Raw genomic sequence first — 18453 nt, 5'->3', positions numbered from 1 at the left:
GTACAATGTGTTGTGTTGTTAGTTCAGATAAGTACCTGTAAATTTATCTAGATCTAGAAATAGAAGGCATCATGCTAGCTATCGGCTAACTTGCCAGTCCCACCTAACATTTCCGGTTAGATATCCCACGTTTTGATGGTAGCCTACTAGCTCCAGTAACAACATATTTGACTAGTGTTTATTTCTAAGCGTTTACCTCAACTCCGGTGAAAATGTTGTTGCAAACGCGTGTCTGTGTCGCTGTGTTTGGCAGGTGCTTGTGTGGTGGGTGGTGCAGTCCCATGGAAACTGCGGTGGAGAGCTTGTGCTGTAGAGAAGTGAGTGCGTTTTGGTCGCTGGTCGAGGAGCTCACCCCGCAACCAGCAGCTGTTAATACATTAATTTATAATCGTCAAGCCACTTAGCCTATTATAAATTAATACCTCTGCTGAAGTGTTAAATACGTTAACAATAATAATGACAAGACGAGACACTTCAGAAATACAATACAACAGACCTGGCAACCCTGGTGGTGCTTGCAACATCTGCATCATCTGTAGTAATTGCTTTGGCTGGTTGCCTTTTACCTCAACATTTTAGGAATGTAAGCCTGCAGTATCTTCTGATGTTGAGACATGCTGCTCATCACTCAACAACCAGAGCGTTTTTTTCAGACAAAAATGCTGAAGGCTACAAAGGCCTGCGCACTGAAATCGGCTGATGCGCAAGTTTTGAAGTACGCCTATTGTTTAAATGGCCGAAAACTGTATAAATGAGGCATGTACAAATTGACGCACGCACCCAGTCAAATGATCCAGCAAAGCTGTTTTTGGATAGAGTAACTAAGGAAGGATGTAATCAACATCCAAATGTATACTACTTTATAATCATGTCCCTTACTGCACAATACTGTTGTGTGTTCTCGCTGCATGTCCACCTCTCTGTCGCTCCACTCTGCTTCACTGACTGACTGAGATCAGTTTTTATTTGCAGTATAGGCTATAGTGCTGAGGTACGCACCCAACAGATGCCCTCCTGCCCTGCTACTCAATTGTATGGAAAATGAATGGGGGCTCTCTACAAAGTATAGCCTCTAAACTTGTGACTGCCTACATATTAATAGTGACCCAAAATACTGCTTGTTCATAAAATTACTCAAATATATTGGTGTAGAAACTTAACAGGGACGTAACTTGAGAACCATTCGAGAGTGTAGGCAGCCCAGGGACAGCATCCATGATATTCAACTATGATTTCAACCCAGTGACATAACCGACCACTGGCCCTCGCAACCAAAAAAACCAGACCAGCCCACCAGGAATTCTCCCGGTGCTCCCGATTAGCCAATCCGGGTCTGCTCTGACACAACTTTACTGGCTTTTAACAAATCAATTCTGAAAAAAAGTTATGAAGTCTCAGTAAAGAAAAAAGAAACACAGCACTAGAACTTGATTTTCAAAAAAGTGTACGACGATGATGCTGCATTTGCTGTCATGTCCTCAAAAGCCCAGAACAGACATCATTTCAACTTGCTACTAATAGAAAGTCTCTTTTTCTATGCCTGGCCTGTTTACAATCACTTTGAAACCACATGGTTCAAAAATATTACTGCCGTTTTTATTATTCTGGCCTGAGTTCAGCTCATTTCTTCCCGAATGTAAAGCAGTTGTAACATTGTTTCAATAAATAATAGTTATTCAAATAAATGAGTATATGTACTATTTGTATTAGTATAAGTATAAGCTTTTTCATATACATAAAAGTTCTGTTACCACCTGTGATTGAGAAAACACAGGAGTCATCGAAAAAGAATTCTATCAACAATCTGTCAACAAGAAGAAAATATCACAGTGTGTGCTTGTCAGGGGAACCCTGCCAAAGCAATGAGCACTGATGAAATCACACAATGTACCGCATGAGAACATTTGCAGTATGACAAATTCAACGGTTAATGAATTTGATAAGATAAACATTGTTAGTGGTGTCAATATGTTCATTGTAAGAATGTCTCCTTGAAATGAACAACCGGTCATGTCCATGTTGAACTGCAATAATAATGATGAATGATGAAAAAAAAAAAATAAGATAAACATCCTATTAAGATGATATAGTTATAGTATGTGATTGATTAAGAAAATCACATTTTTATGGTTTGTATGCTTTTAATGAAACTACTGTCTCAAAGCTACTTATTTAAGTTCTGTAATTTCTAGATTGGGTCTCAAAAGTTTTCATTAGCCCTACAGTGACCTTTATAAACCTCAAACCTAAATATTTTTTAAGACACTTTTGTTTGACTGTGAGTCATTTATCGTATTTTGCAATAGGCCTCGCCTGAATCAATTACTGTTTTATTTGACTGTTTTCTTATGTTGTTTTCGTATTCCTTGACAATCTGTCTACCGCCCAAATAAAACAACAGCCACAAAAGTCATTCAAGAGTAAAGGAATCTGGAAACAATCAAATAAGTGCATGCATGTGCTCAATCAAAATAATGAAATTTTTTTGGGTGCGTGTGGGACCTGTCATGAAGATTTTACTCAGTCAGTCCAATAACCAAACTTTGTCAGTAGCTTTCTCAGTTTATACAGATATTATTAAGTTTAATTTAATTCTGCATAATTTAAATTCCTGATAAAGCAAAAAGAAAAGTGTTTAGAGTCTGTCACACACCACAGAAAAATGTGTTATAAAACCACCCAGCCAAATTTGAATGATAAAAAAAGTATCTAAAATAAGTAATAAATATTTCAAAATCGTGAAAAAAAGCAGCATTGTCTGCTCTAAGATGTTGGAGGCGTGTCTGCTGAAAGCACTGAGCCGAAGAAAGAGCCCCTGTGGAGTGGCGCCGGCAGCCGTAATCCTGTACGCACCGTGCACATATTTTTTTCAAATTCATTTTGTACAGTTGGAAGTTCTGGTTTAGCAAAACCAGTCCATCATTTCAGCCAATCACAGGAATGCGTGGTAGATGCATGGTCAGTGTGTGTTGGTAAAGCAGAAGCTGGCTCGATGGTGACAGAATCTCTGTTGTTGTTGTGGTTACCGGGGCTGTTGAGTGTGAGCACCGTTTTCTGCAAGGCAAGGCAAGGCAAGGCAAGGCAGCTTTATTTGTATAGCACATTTCAGCAACAGGGCAATTCAAAGTGCTTTACTTAAAACTCTGACACATCTGTACATTTTCTCTGCACTGTTTCGAGTACTTTAACAAACCAGTTAGTGTGAGAACTTTCCTCTCGTCTCCGACTTTTAGTAGAACATTACATTGAGCATATTGATTACAGAATTGTAAATAAATGGATTGCTGAATCCAAAGTACAGCACACCGGACATTGGTTTATTTTGCCCAGAAAACACTTCTGAAACAGGTTCACCCGTTCGCCCCTCAGTGGCTTATTTATAAATAATTATGTTGTTATTATTATTATTATTATTATTATTATTATATTAGATTATTAAACTGTATTAATATATATATTTGTTTTGTTGAAAGTCACTACAGATATGACTACATTTTTCTGTTTGTGTGTGTGTGTAGCTGGCTGTGTTGTATCTGCCCCTTCTACATGGCTGTTCTGCAAATATGAGCTGATGTATCAAAGCTGCAATGAGGATTGTGTAAACCCGGCCTGTTGGCTGGTAATAGAAATGTGTGTGGTAGGCTACTCAGAGTTTTATGGTGGTGTTGTATCGGTAACAATAGTATACTGAATAAGGTAAGTTAGTGACAGCTATTTTGCTTGTGTTTAAGGCATTTAAAGTGGCTGTATGTAACTTTCAGTTTGTGTTGATTCTAGCAGCTGCTTTGGACTAAAGCGGTAGTGTTTTTACCACACCTGCTGTCGAAAAGCTTTATTGCCCATTGTAGATTACTGAGTTAGCGTTGAATATTTTGCTCGCACAGAAAATCATTCGTTTATAATAAGAGAATACGTTACAGATGCATCGTTGCATTTGTTATAATAACTTTGATTGATATAGTGCATTTCATGAAACCCAAGGACGCTTTACACAAGTACAGGGGGACAAGATAAGGAAAATAGTAGGCCAACACAAACACGGACTGAAAAGAAATAAAAACCGGACGCTAAATGGAAGGAGGACTTAATTTAATCTAGGTTACTGGCGTATAGAGCTGTCAGTCTTCCTCTATAATACCATTCGAATTTCATTTGTTATTTTTTTTAAATATTCAATTAATATTTGAATATTAAATGCTTAAATGCAGCCTGTTATAAATATGTACTAGACTACTCAGGCTAATGCATTGTCAATGCCACTATAAGCATGTGGTTGTTGTTCCACCTTCTGTCCACTAGAGGGACTTCCAACATCAGCCTGGCCTTGAAGGGGATCTACGTCATGGCACATTGCATTTCTGGCACGCCGCTCTCTGTTTACATTATTTTCCACCACGCACACAGCGACAAACACAAATCAACAGAAAACTCTGTAATGAAACATTATCTAACAAGTGTAGTAAAGCGGGCTCTGTTGTAAAGGCTAACGGTGCTTGGTTAGCACAATGACATCATGTTAGAAAGCACAGCCGAAACGATATGTCATAAACTAAGTAACAATAGTGTTAGCCACAATGCTAACGGCATTGATAACTAAGCCAAATGGTGCTGCCACTACTATTTTAGTGATTTATAGGCAACCTGTTTCTTGCAAATTGTCACGTTACTGAGACTACAGCTGTTAGAAGGTAATATATGAAGTCAAAGCTAACTCTGACAGCTGTAGGGCAGCTGACATAGTCTTTAGCTGTCTCCATGAAGCTCCTAGCTAAGCTCCTATAACTAGCGATGCAGTTAGGAAACCAGAACGAGCTAACTATTGATAACATAAGCATTTCGGCTCGGTGGATGTCAATTTTAAAGTCATGTTAAAACTATTTTTAACCCTTCTTCCGATTTCCAGCCACAGCTTGTCACCCCCTTGTTAACATAGTTTTTATATACAGTGGGGAGAACAAGTATTTGATACACTGCCGATTTTGCAGGTTTTCCTACTTACAAAGCATGTAGAGGTCTGTAATTTTTATCATAGGTACACTTCAACTGTGAGAGACGGAATCTACAACAAAGATCCAGAAAATCACATTGTATGATTTTTAAATAATTAATTTGCAATTTATTGCATGACATAAGTATTTGATCACCTACCAACCAGTAAGAATTCTGGATCTCACAGACCTGTTAGTTTTTCTTTAAGAAGCCCTCCTGTTCTCCACTCATTACCTGTATTAACTGCACCTGTTTGAACTCATTAACTGTATAAAAGACACCTGTCCACACACTCAATCAAACAGACTCCAACCTCTCCACAATGGCCAAGACCAGAGAGCTGTTTAAGGACATCAGGGATAAAATTGTAGACCTGCACAAGGCTGGGATGGGCTACAGGACAATAGGCAAGCAGCTTGGTGAGAAGGCAACAACTGTTGGCGCAATTATTAGAAACTAGAAGAAGTTCAAGATGACGGTCAATCTCCCTCGGTCTGGGGCTCCATGCAAGATCTCACCTCGTGGGGCATCAATGATCATGAGGAAGGTGAGGGATCAGCCCAGAACTATACGACAGGACCTGGTCAATGACCTGAAGAGAGCTGGGACCACAGTCTCAAAGAAAACCATTAGTAACACACTACGCCGTCATGGATTAAAATCCTGCAGCGCACGTTAGGTACCCCTGCTCAAGCCAGCGCATGTCCAGGCCCGTCTGAAGTTTGCCAATGACCATCTGGATGATCCAGAGGAGGAATGGGAGAAGGTCATGTGGTCTGATGAGACAAAAATAGAGCTTTTTGGTCTAAACTCCACTCGCTGTGTTTCGAGGAAGAAGAAGGATGAGTACAACCCTAAGAACACCATCCCACCCGTGAAGCATGGAGGTGGAAACATCATTTTTTGGGGATGCTTTTCTGCAAGGGGACAGGACGACTGCACAGTATTGAGGGGAGGATGGATGGGGCCATGTATCGCGAGATCTTGGTCAACAACCTCCTTCCCTCAGTAAGAGCATTGAAGATGGGTCGTGGCTGGGTCTTCCAGCATGACAACGACCCGAAACACACAGCTAGGGCAACTAAGGAATGGCTCCGTAAGAAGCATCTTAAGGTCCTGGAGTGGCCTAGCCAGTCTCCAGACCTGAACCCAATATAAAATCTTTGGAGGGAGCTGAAAGTCCGTATTTCCCAGGATCCAAGGATCTGGAGGATGTCTGTATGGAGGAGTGGGCCAAAATCCCTGCTTCAGTGTGTGCAAACCTGGTCAAGAACTACAGGAAACGTATGATCTCTGTAATTGCAGACAAAGGTTTCCGTACCAAATATTAAGTTCTGCTTTTCTGATGTATCAAATACTTATGTCATGCAAAAAATGCAAATGAATTACTTAAAAATCATACAATGTGATTTTCTGGATTTTTGTTTTAGATTCCGTCACTCACAGTGTACCTATGATACAAATTACAGAATGCTTTGTAAGTGGGAAAACCTGCAAAATCGGCAGTGTATCAAATACTTGTTCTCCACACTGTAATAGAGGAAGGGTTACGTTAATGACAGACACAATTGAGTACTACACATTTTACAGTATTTATTTTTTATTTATTTTTTCATGTTTTCAACAAGTATTTTCTAACATGTAAAATTAATCAAAAACAACACACCTTCGATGTTCTGTGTGTGTGTCGCGTTAGGTCACGGCAGTTTCCTACGGCGTTGCTATGACGACCAGCCACGCTCGCCTCACTAAATCTGCAATGGAAAATGGAAGACGGGCAGAGCTGGTACTATCAGTGGGTAAGCACCATAAGAAAAGCAGTTGGTAGGGTGTCTGCATGAGGTCTGCTGTCCAGTTTCCCAGCAACCATCAAACAGTAGTTTTGCTTGTTTGATGAAAGGCCACTGTTGTCACTTGTTTATTTGCTTGGCCTGATACCTTTGACCCCGGTACATTTGTAGCTCATTGATGAGGCCCACGGCAAACAAGGCAGATAAGCTTATTTTGGGACGGCAGCCAACCAAAAGGACTTTTAAGTCTTTGAGCTAACATGACTTCTCACCTTGTCCTCTTTAAAGCGGAGTTTGCCATCTGGGTGCATGGCTCCGTCTGGCCCCAGGTGGTAGACTTCACACTCAGATGCAAAAACAAAGATATCTGAACATGCTGTGTGATGCAAGAGACTGCACACCAACAACAGAATTCTTGTTTGCACATCCAATATGATGGCTCAAAGAATAAAGTTGTGCTTACCAGAGATGAAACTGAAAAACAAGTAAAACAAAATTTAAAAAAATTGTAATGGACATGTTTCACTGTTGTATAAAACAGGCATGCAACCAGGTCATGGGTAAAAAAGGTGAGAAGGATATGGTGGACCCCTGACCATATAGGGGGCTCCGGGGGTGGGGTCCCCCGGAAGGAAATTTTGTACATTTTAAAGTTTAACGCATCAAAATTAAGAGGCTAGATCTATGTAGAATATCTGCTCTTGTAAACAATGTTGTGTTCTTGTAAGCAATTTAACCATAAACACATTTTTGTATAGCATACATTTGAGTCATCAAAAGGACAAGTTTTGCACGCTAAATTTGGACATTTAATTTAAACAATACTCAGTGTTGGGAAGTAACGGAATACATGTACCGGCGTTACGTATTCAGAATACAAATTATGAGTAACTGTATTCCGTTACAGTTACAATTTAAATAGTTGGTATTTAGAATACAGTTACATTGTTGAAATCAATGGATTACATGACGATACTTCTCTGTTTCACGAGTTTATTCACTCTCTGAATAAATTAAGGCAACTCCATGCATTTCCCAGAAGCCCCAATATGAAAACAAAAAAATGAGCTATTTATTTGCGTGATCAGTCACAGGAGTCGGAACCAGTGTTGTGACCCATCGAGATCGGTGTCCCCCTACCTCAACCTGAACCAAACCCTTGTCCCTAACCTAGGGTGACCAGACGTCCCGGTTTGACCGGGACAGTCCCGATTTTGAATTGTGTGTCCCAAGTCCCGTCAAAAGCCTCTCGGGTGTAAACTGTCCCAGTTTACACCACTATGACATTGTCCCGGTTGTCAGCGATTACATAGCCAACATGGTCTTATTATAGCCAGATCATTAACTAAACCCATGTAAAAAGACGTAATAAAGCGTCCAGCGTATGATTTTTAACAATGTGTGTGTGTGTATGTGTGTGTGTCAGTCAATCGTAGCGGTCTGCGTCTGCATAATCTGTGCAGCCAGCATTACAATGTAGACTATATTTGTAAACATTGTTGCAATGCCTCTTCTTATCTGTCTCATTTTAACCAGTCCCTCCAGGTCCGCTGGAAAGTCAGCGGACGAGCGCTGGGTGGAAATGGGGACATTCTAAAACGTGAAAAAGCTTAACGTGGTTTAATGTACCTAAACAACGATCAATGATTACCAAATTTCTCTCTCATATTGCTCTAGTTAGAAAAATTAGAGCCTTGTGCATTAGTTAGAGAAATTTGGTGATCATTGATCGTTGTTTAGGTACTTTAAACCACGTTAAGCTTTTTCCTTACAATAGCCTCAATGAAGCAGAAACGCTTAATGTCAGATAACGTCCATAATAATTGGACTTTGGGTTAGATATTTTGACAGTTTTCAGTGGTTATGAGGAGCAATATGAGAGAGAAATTTGGTGATCACAGACTGTTTTTTTAGGTACATTAAACCACGTTAAGCTTTTTCACGTTAGGACTTAAATAAAGCCCATGACAACCGTGGAGAGTCAACCCACAGCCGCTCCACTGCCCTGCTGAAAATGTGAAGCAGATCTGTCACACGGGCCAATTTTGCTGACACCTGTGCGCAATTTCAGAGTAGGCTTTCAGCCAACACATTGATTATTGAGCAAATTCACTCCTCTAACAAATATACGGAATGAATGTTTCCAATAGGGAAGCTATCTGCTCTATCAAATGAGATTACATTTGTGTGTGTGTGTGTGTGTGTGTGTGTGTGTGTTTTGTTGGTTAGAATAACACTGGTAACACTTTACGGTAAGGGTACATGAATTATCATGAATTCATGCATGAATTAATTGATGTATGTATTATTATGCATTATGTAATTAATTATTTATGTTACTGCATTCCTTAATATTCCATGAATCATCAGGAATTGACATGTTCATAGTCTGTCATTTGTGACCTCATACATGAACAACACAACTAAAGCATTAGGTATGTGGGCACATCATTATGACTTATGATTTATTAAGCATGATCATGATTATTTATTTTTCTGCAAAAAAATGTGGTCATCACTGCAAATTCTGATTTGAACACAACTTGTGCATAATGATGCACCCACCTTACCTAATGCTTTAGTTGATGTGTTGTTCATGCATGAGGTCATGAATGAGATATATATATATATATATATATATATATATATATATATATATATATATATATATATATATATATATATATATATATCACAACATTGATTGACGAAGAATTGAATACACAGGGCCCAGGCTTGTCCTAAACTGTTGTTTAGTGACAAGAAAAGGTTGAGTTGTTGAGAAACCGGTTTTTCAATAATTTTACTTAAAAATGGAAGGTTTGATATCGGCCTATAGTTGCTCATTAGTGACGTGTCTAGATTGTTTTTTTTTAAGAGTGGCTTAATGACTGCAGTTTTCAGGGCCTGTGGGAAGACACCTGAGAGAAGAGACGTGTTTACAATCTGTAGAAGATCTGTAGCCAAACAATTTGAAACATTTTTGAAAAGGCCCGTTGGTAGAATATCAAGGCAGCAGGAGGAGGTTTTCAGATGTTGTATAACGTCCTCCAGGTTTTTACGGTTAATCATATGAAATTGGGTCATATTGTAATTTGTTTTGCCTGGACACTGTGACAACACATACCCTGTACTCGATATGGAAGCACTGATTGTTTGTCTAATTTTCTGAATTTTGTCTTTGAAGAAGGTGGCAAAATCATTGCAGGCCTTGGTGGATAAAAGTTCAGATGCTACTGGTACTGGAGGGTTTGTTAACCTATCGACAGTAGCAAACAAAGCACGTGCGTTATTATTGTTTTTGACAATAATGTCCAAGAAGAAGGACCGCCTCAGTTCCAAATTATAAATACAAAGTCTCTCTTTATAGGTGTTGTAGTGGACCTGGAGATTAGTTTTTCGCCATCTGCGTTCTGCTTTTCGACACTCTTTTCTGTTCTTACCAGTATGGCATTTCTCTATGGAGATCTTTTCTTATCAGAGACAGTTTTTACCTTAATGGCATCAATAACATTTGTAATTTTACAATTTAAATTGTCTACAAGCTCAGTGACTGAGACCCCTGAGAGGGTGGGTGTGGACGAGAAAAGCTGAATGAATGTTTCACTGGTGTTGTCAGTGATATACCATTTTCTTATTAACTTTGTTTGGACACTTTTTTGCACAGAGATAGTGCCATTAAAGAAAACACAGGAATGATCAGAGAGAGCAGCATCAGTCACCACAACCTTGGAAATGTTCAAACCCTTCGAGATTCTGGAGTGTGCCCCTTGTGTGTGGGCTCCGTCACATGCTGAGTCAGTCCATAGTTCTCAAAAATACAACACAGTTCTTTGGTCCCTCTATCCTGGGGGTTGTCAACATGAATGTTGAAATCACCAGCAATAACTACACAATCAAAGTTAATACAGATTATAGACAGCAGTTCACTAAAGTCGTCAAAGAAGGATGCACAGTATTTAGGTGGCCTGTAGATAATTAGAAATATAGGTCGAGAGGGGGACCTTAGCTGAAGAGCCACATATTCAAAATAAGCAAAGTTTCCATAAGATATTTGAGTACATTGGAACGAGTCATTAAACAAAATGGCGACTCCACCTCCTTTCTTATTCACTCTATTCTCACTCATAAAATTGAAGTTAGGGGGAGCTGACTCTATAAGAACAGCATCACTGTTATTATAGTCTAACCAGATTTCAGTTAAAAACATGAGGTCACGATTGTGCTTAATAATAAAATGGTTAATGTTAGTGTGTTAAAATAATTATCTGTCTCGTTTTTTTGGGATAGGCTGTGGCTGACGAGGAATGGATGCTAAATTTGCTAAGTTGGCAGTTAAGTGCTTCTTCTTACTTAGTGGATTCACCATTATTTTTCTATTACCTATCACAACATTGATTGACAAAGAATTGAATACACAGGGCCCAGGCTTGGCCTGGAAATAGTCATGAGTGCCACTAGGCATGCAGCCTGGGCCCAGCACATATCAGTTAAAGCTTGTTTCATTTTGTACACAAGCATACTTATCAGTCTGGTGAGAAGGAGTTAGCTGCCGTCCTTGAGGGGGCAGAGGTGCCTGGCGTTTTACTTTCAGCGGTTCAGTAAAAACAGGGTCAGTTTGATGCTGGGGGCGAATGATGGGAGAAGGTAGTGGGGCAAACTTGATTTCAGCATCTACCAGCTGCTCCATCCGGTCAGTGAACCCCAACATGTGGCAGGGGGAAACAGGGGAAAAGGCGTATGGGGAGAGCGATGGATCCTCAAAGGCGTCGGGATTGGTAAGGGGGTTTGAGGAGTGTTGGATGGGTGAAAAGGGGGGTTGAGATTTCTCGTCTCTGTTCTGTGGTCTTCCATGGTCAAATCTTTGCTCAGGTGGGGGCTGTGGTGGATCACTGCCGCACTTTGTTGTGTCTTCCTCTTGTTTTGTTTGTTTATCTTGTCTCGTGTCCTTGGCCGAGGGAGTAGATGTGTGGTGCAGAAAGTAAAGTAGGCTAGAGGTGAACAGCTTTACTCCTGGCTTGTTAAGGAAAAGTCCATCTGCTTTAAAAAGATGTCTGCGGTCCCAGAAAATGTTAAAATTGTTAATGAACCGCAGAGAGTGGACGGTACATGCAGTTGAAAGCCATCTGTTCAGTGCCAACAGTCTGCTGAATCTCTCAGCTCCTCTTCTGACTGGTGGTAGAGAGCCACTGATAAACACCTTCGCGTTTAGGGAGCTAACTGTGTTCAGCAGATTCATAAAGTCACGATTCAGCACTTCAGACTCTTGCTTTACAACATCATGTGACCCTATATGCAGTATAATGTTCTTCACAGTTGGGTGTGCTGCCACGATATCCGGGATTCTTTGGGCCAAGTCAGACACCACGTCTTTGGGAAAACAGAGTATTTTGGTGTTTTTACTGCTTTTTATGTCTTTTACAGCAGAGTCATCCACAATCAGAGTTTGGTGCCCAGTCGTTAGCTTTCCCTGTAGCTTTTTACTTTTTGAATTGCTCTCAGTCCTTACCCTGCTGTGTGACGATGAGACGCAATCCAGGTCATGTCCAGGGTCCTGCAGCAGAGGAGCAAATCTGTTCTCACCTGCACACTCAGTTGTTGGGGAGGCATTTTGTTGCTAATTCTCCCTTTTGCAGCTGTCCACGGCTGTGTCCTACTGAGTACAGGGGTTGGCGCTCTGCCTGGATGGTAATGCAGGCCAGCCGGTCGTATCACAAATCTCAGGGCGCTGTGCCCTGCCTGTTAGTTGTCCTCCCATTTCCCAGGAAAATTATTTACTCTTAGGCTTGGCACCTAAAGAGTTCCAGGGAGGACTACCACTTGTTGATTTATTACCCATTCCACAGCCCTGCTGTTTGTTTGTAGTCTTGCTGGTGCTAGTTAGCAGTGTGTTGACATGTTTTTGTCCATTGTTTTGGGTCAATGGTAAAGTGGTGTCATTTCCACATGATCCGTTCACTTCCACGTTTACTTCTAACCGGTAAATTTTGGTTTCCAGAACTGCAATCTTCTGAAGGAGTTTGTAGTAGTCCTCCATGGAGAAGGGAGGCATCTTGCTGCTAATTAGCTTTAGCTACAGTCACTTTAGGACAGGCTTGAGCAATTGGTAGGCCACGCTCACGCAGAAAAATGTTGAAATATGGCAATAGCCTACTATGTCTACGAAAAATGTATAGTCCAGTGATTTATAAGTATCCAAGAGCCGCTGCTCATAGTTTCTCTCAGAGGAAAAGCAAGATTATCAGCAGAAATATGCAAGCAGAGGCAGGAGCAAGCAGCAAAGCGTCTGCACTGTAAGAAGCAGGAAGATCAAGAAAAATCATGAATATTAACTGAGATACCCTTTTATGTTGTGAGCAGTAGGCCTGTTTAGTGTGCTGTTGGAAAATTGTGTCTAATCTGTCTTTGTCTATGTCTGACCTGGGCTGGCACATGTTCACGTTAAAAAGCGTGTGCGTGCACGAGCACTACCGTCACGCGCAAAGTGTCCCGGTTTAGTTCTGGGAAATCTGGTCACCCTACAGTAACGTTAGTTAGCTACTGCTTTTTGACATAAATTAGCTAGCTAACGTTAGCGTTAGCAACGGATAGCTACTTTGCAAGCCAATAAAACATAGCCTTGGCAAACAGAATTAAGGTTAATAAAACATGATAACTAGCTATGTAACCAGTATAACAAACTTCTTACAAGTGGCTGTATTGTGACATTTTAGTTGTGTTCGGATGAATATGTTGGATGCGTAGACTTTATCCATGCTGGGTTAATGTTAGATTGCTTGGGAAGGATGACGTTAGTCACACACAGAGATATGTAATTCAAACGACGGTACTGTGATTAACACAACTATTAAGGCATGTCTGTAACATACCGGTCGGTCAATAATGTAGATCAGTGCTTTCCAACCTTTCTGGTCTGAGGTTCCCCCACAGCCCTGTCATATAAACTCACATACCCTGCCCTATCAATTCCCAGTGTGTTCACACTATCATATTAAAGTGAATATTCTTACATTTTCATCCAACATTTAGGTTGGTTTGGTCAGAAATTCTACTAACTAGGCCTTTTACTTGAAGTGTGGTTAATGTTTCAAAAGTCATCCATTACTTTTAGCTAATCATTTCAACTGTTAGCTAAGTCAGTAGGCCATTTTAGGCTATTTTTTTCTACCATTGATTACTTCGCTATATGTTTAAACATATGTGTTGAGCTGTTTTAGCTGATATACTGTTTTAAATCAATCATCATTCAATTATTATTTTGATTAGTTAAGCTGCTCCACAATCTTTCCAAGTACTGGCTACAGCAGAGATATCCCTTGCTGGGGAATCACTGCAGGTGTTGTGTCAAAGACTGTTTCCCTGTAGATGTGTTTCCTGCTACTTGCGATCTAATTGGAGAAGAACAGTCAATCAAAATTGACCTTTAATTCTCCGATTGGTTGGTTTTGTGGCACACTTGTAACGCTGTGAAAGTCTGAGCAAGCGTGTCTAGAATTGAGCGCGCAGAGAGAAGAGGTTGAGAGCGAGGGAGACATGACCGGGGCGCAGCAGCGTCTACCTGCCAGCAGAGAAAGACACGCAAATACATTTATTGTGCACGAAATAGGTTTTTGTTTACTCAAACTAAATTATTTTTTGCGAGTGTTAATTTCTGTTCAAAATGCAATGTAGTGTGCTTGCAAAATATAGTTCTCTGTGCTCAAAACATACAATTACTTGCTCAGTAATGTTACACATATATAACGCCATACATATTCAGTATGCATTATTCCTGTATACATGCAAGACCATCAAAGAAAAAGAATATCGACTGAGATGTTACTAACAGATATGCACCCTGACAGAAACTTTGTAACAATCAGTATTTCATGATTTCCTATGTCAATTATGAATTTATTTTTGACAAAGCAAAACAGTCAGCCAAGTTTTTCTCTCATGCTTTCATCTCAAGTGATGACAGGCAATACTTACCTTCTTTGGCAAATTATGATGATGGCCTCATGTATGTCAGCACTTTTCCCTATGTGATTTTTCTTTCTGTCTCAAGTTGCCTAAGTTAAAAGCTGTCACACAGTGTAATGTCAGTGAATACATGTGTTGCATGCCCAAAAGTCTGTCTCACTGAATCACATGAAGTAACTGAAACACTCCATCATTTTAGACGGCAACAAGGCACAGCGAGGCTGTCTACACAAACAAATGAGGATTAACCATGCAGCAATTGATTAGACAATATCACAATCATAATAAATATTGGGCCACTTTCTTTTGACTTATTGATTAGTTTGTCCTCTACAGACAAAAATGTGCATACTGGAGTTCTGCTCTACTATCTGCTATCTAAAGTCTGCAATTGATACATGCTTTTTAAAACATTATTTTGCATTTTTCATTTTAGATTTCCTGTTCTGTTTGATAACTCCTCAAAGATAGTCATCTTTGCTATTTGTACAATAGCCATGGAAAATATCATTGACACATATAAAATGGACCAACAGATCCCGTTGCTCTGGACGGAGACCAGTGAAGGATATTAGAAGCACTTTTCCGGTGATGGCTGGGCGTTACTGCACAGCCTCCAACTGAGCTTGAAGATGTAGATGTGACATGAGCAACCTGTCTGAAAGTTGTAATTCTTAAACAGGAATGAATTGTCTTCTTCCTTGGCCCATGCTACACCCCTCTACCAAGTTTCATGAAACTCGAGCCAGTAGTTTTCACTTTATATCCTACTGCTGACAGACAAACAAAAAGAGCCGAACAGTTAACAGAGTTGCCCATAACAGTCACATTCTCATTAGGGGCTGAGCCCCCCTAAAGGTCTGATCCTAGAATCGCCCCTGCTGCTACTTCATACTTGTACACCACTACACCTCAGAGGGAAATGTTGTAATTTTTAATGCACTACATTTATCTGACAGCTTTTGCTTTATTGCTTCATGCTGGACTTGTTTCTGCAACAGCTCATTAAGTATCGGATACAATTAAAACTTTTATTGACGAAATCTTTTCCTTGGTCCAGTATTAAACGAGATCGCTGCAGTCGGCAATGGAGAAACAAGCTACAATGTACAGTAAGTTAATAGGACAACCTTACATGGCTGCTAGCTAGCTAGCTAGCTAATTCGTCTCATTAAAAAACACTAGTTACTAGCCTACTAGTTATCAGATTAATTACCAACACTGACACTAACTCAACTAAACACACGGTTGTTAAAATCCTTCAACGTTGCTAAAGTTTGTTTGGTTTGACAGTTTTACAAAGGCTTAACTTCAAAAGTACTGTTCATTCACAACCTTCTGGTGGCATTATGTATTTAATTAAAGGATAAACCTACACAGCAATCATACTCAACAGGATGAGGATAGCGTCTCTGTTTTTACTAAACTAGTACAGTGAAAATGTGCCTTTTTGGAACGGGCCGATTGCTTGGCCTGTGGTATGGCTGCTTGTGGAATTCTTCAAAACCAAATTGTACCCCAAAATTACTTACAGAAGGACCCCAAACCACTTAATATGCAACTCCACTGTATAGCCTACTACTGACTTACAGTGCAGGCTACGTCTACATCAGAGAAAGACATTGTACTACTATATTTACCTGACAGAGAACGTTGCAGATTCAGAATGTAATCACAAAATATCACAATGAAAATGTGGAGTAATCAGACATTAGCCTTATGGACTCATGGCAGTGCACTACCCACCCAGAGAGGGAGGGAGGGAGAGAGAGAGAGAGAGAGAGACGTCTCGTGTCGTATGATCATTAACAAATTTAACACTTCAGCACAAGTCTTAATTTCTATACAGGTTTAGTGGCTTGACGGTTAATGGTGAAGTATGGATTTGATTAGCGGGGTTATTTTGGCGACGGTAATGTTATTAGTCTTGTAAGTTAGCAGTAGACTTAATTAACCCAACCCAGGGGGACTCTGATGAAAACTGCTGTGTCTGTCCAGTTCAGCTCTGAGATTTTCTCACATTGCACAGCGCTGTGAAGGAATAATCTCCGAGATTACGTTATGTTCTGCCAGAGATGTTCACAAGTCATTTTTTGGAAGTACAAGTCAAGTCTCAAGTCTTTGAGCTCAAGTCCAAGTCAAGTCTCAAGTCTTTGAGGAGCAAGTTTAAGTCAAGTCTCAAGTGTTCTGCCATGAGTCCAAGTCAAGTCTCAAGTCTCTGGCCATCTGATCTGAATACAACTATAAAGATACAATTTGCCTGTTCCCAGCATTAGCACAACACTTTTGTTACACTACAGTTACCTGTGACGATATATTCTAAATTGAACGTCTCTTTCACATTAGCAAGTGACTGATCTATCTGGGTGCATTTTGAGATGCCTGATGAAGTTCAACGTTGTTGATCCGTCATCATTTATCTTGGTGCCACACACCTTATATGTAGCTGTTCGCTTACTGCCACTGTTTACGAAGTTATTGAAAGCAAAACTAATGACAAAAGGCACAACTCCGGGAGGACTTGGTGTCGCCATCGTAAATGCATTTTGTCATCATGTGAGTGCGTGCACATAGGCATAGCGCATGCGTTACGTTGCACATTATGGCAAAGGGAAGGGGACATGCAGGTCATCATACGTTTCCCCAACGTATATGCCCCAATAAAAGAAAATAGAAATACATGAATAAATTTAGATTTAAAAAGCAATAATTGCATGAAAACAGGTTGTTGACGAATCTCCAAACTCGAGTCCGAGTCAAGTCTGAAGTCTTTTGGGTCAAGTCGCAAGTCAAGTCTGAAGTCACTGTTTGTGCGACTTAAGTGCGACTCGAGTCCAATTCTCAGACTCGAGTCCCCATCTCTGTGTTCTCCCTCTGTTCAGAAGTGAATGTAGGATACAGCTCACAGCAACTTAATACTATATAGTGTCTGTTTTATACCCCCCCTCCCCCTGTGTGATGTGCAGGTTACCTTCCCCCCAAACACAGACACACATACATACAGATACGTCTCGCTTTACTAGATAGATAACAAGCAGAACACATTACTTCACTTGGCCAGGTCCCTTTTATTAGTGAATACGTTTGTATTTCTGCAATCTTTGTCTCTGCTTTGTCTATTAGTTTGTTTCATTAAGATGCAAGCATTAACAACTGTTGCATGTGAACACTCTCTGAGTAGATGTGTGTAGCTTGGTAACATGAAATTCTTTTAGAGAAATACAGAAAGAATTTTGCTCTAGGGCAAAAACACTTTCTTTCTGTCCAACATGTCAACTTTGTTTAGGGTACTATCAAAGTCTGACTGTGAATTAATGTTAAACAGTCTATAACTGGTTCAAGGCAAAGTTTCATTTCAAAGCCTTCAGGACATTCCAAGCTCACAGGCACAGCACCTATGCAAAACAAAGTAAGTAAAGTATGTCACAGGAGTGAATAACCAGTTCTGCAGCAATATCTAGTCTCTCTTAGCTTGTCTCCTACATTACTTTCATAACGCACAGGAAAGATTACAGACACCACATAAAAAGTCCATCAAAGGATGTTTTCTGTTTCACTTAAGGATTAATTAACAAAAAGAATAAAGATGGGTGAAATAACTCAAATTGAAGTTGAGTTTTGTTATATCACTTAATGATTCATTTGTTTTTTTGAATAAAATGTTTTTATTTTTGCAATTTGTTTACAACATGGTAGTCTCGCTTTGCCAGAT

This window comes from Sander vitreus, chromosome 8 (assembly GCF_031162955.1).
Source record: "Sander vitreus isolate 19-12246 chromosome 8, sanVit1, whole genome shotgun sequence".
NCBI lineage: Eukaryota > Metazoa > Chordata > Actinopteri > Perciformes > Percidae > Sander > Sander vitreus.
This window is presented reverse-complemented; position numbering follows the sequence as displayed.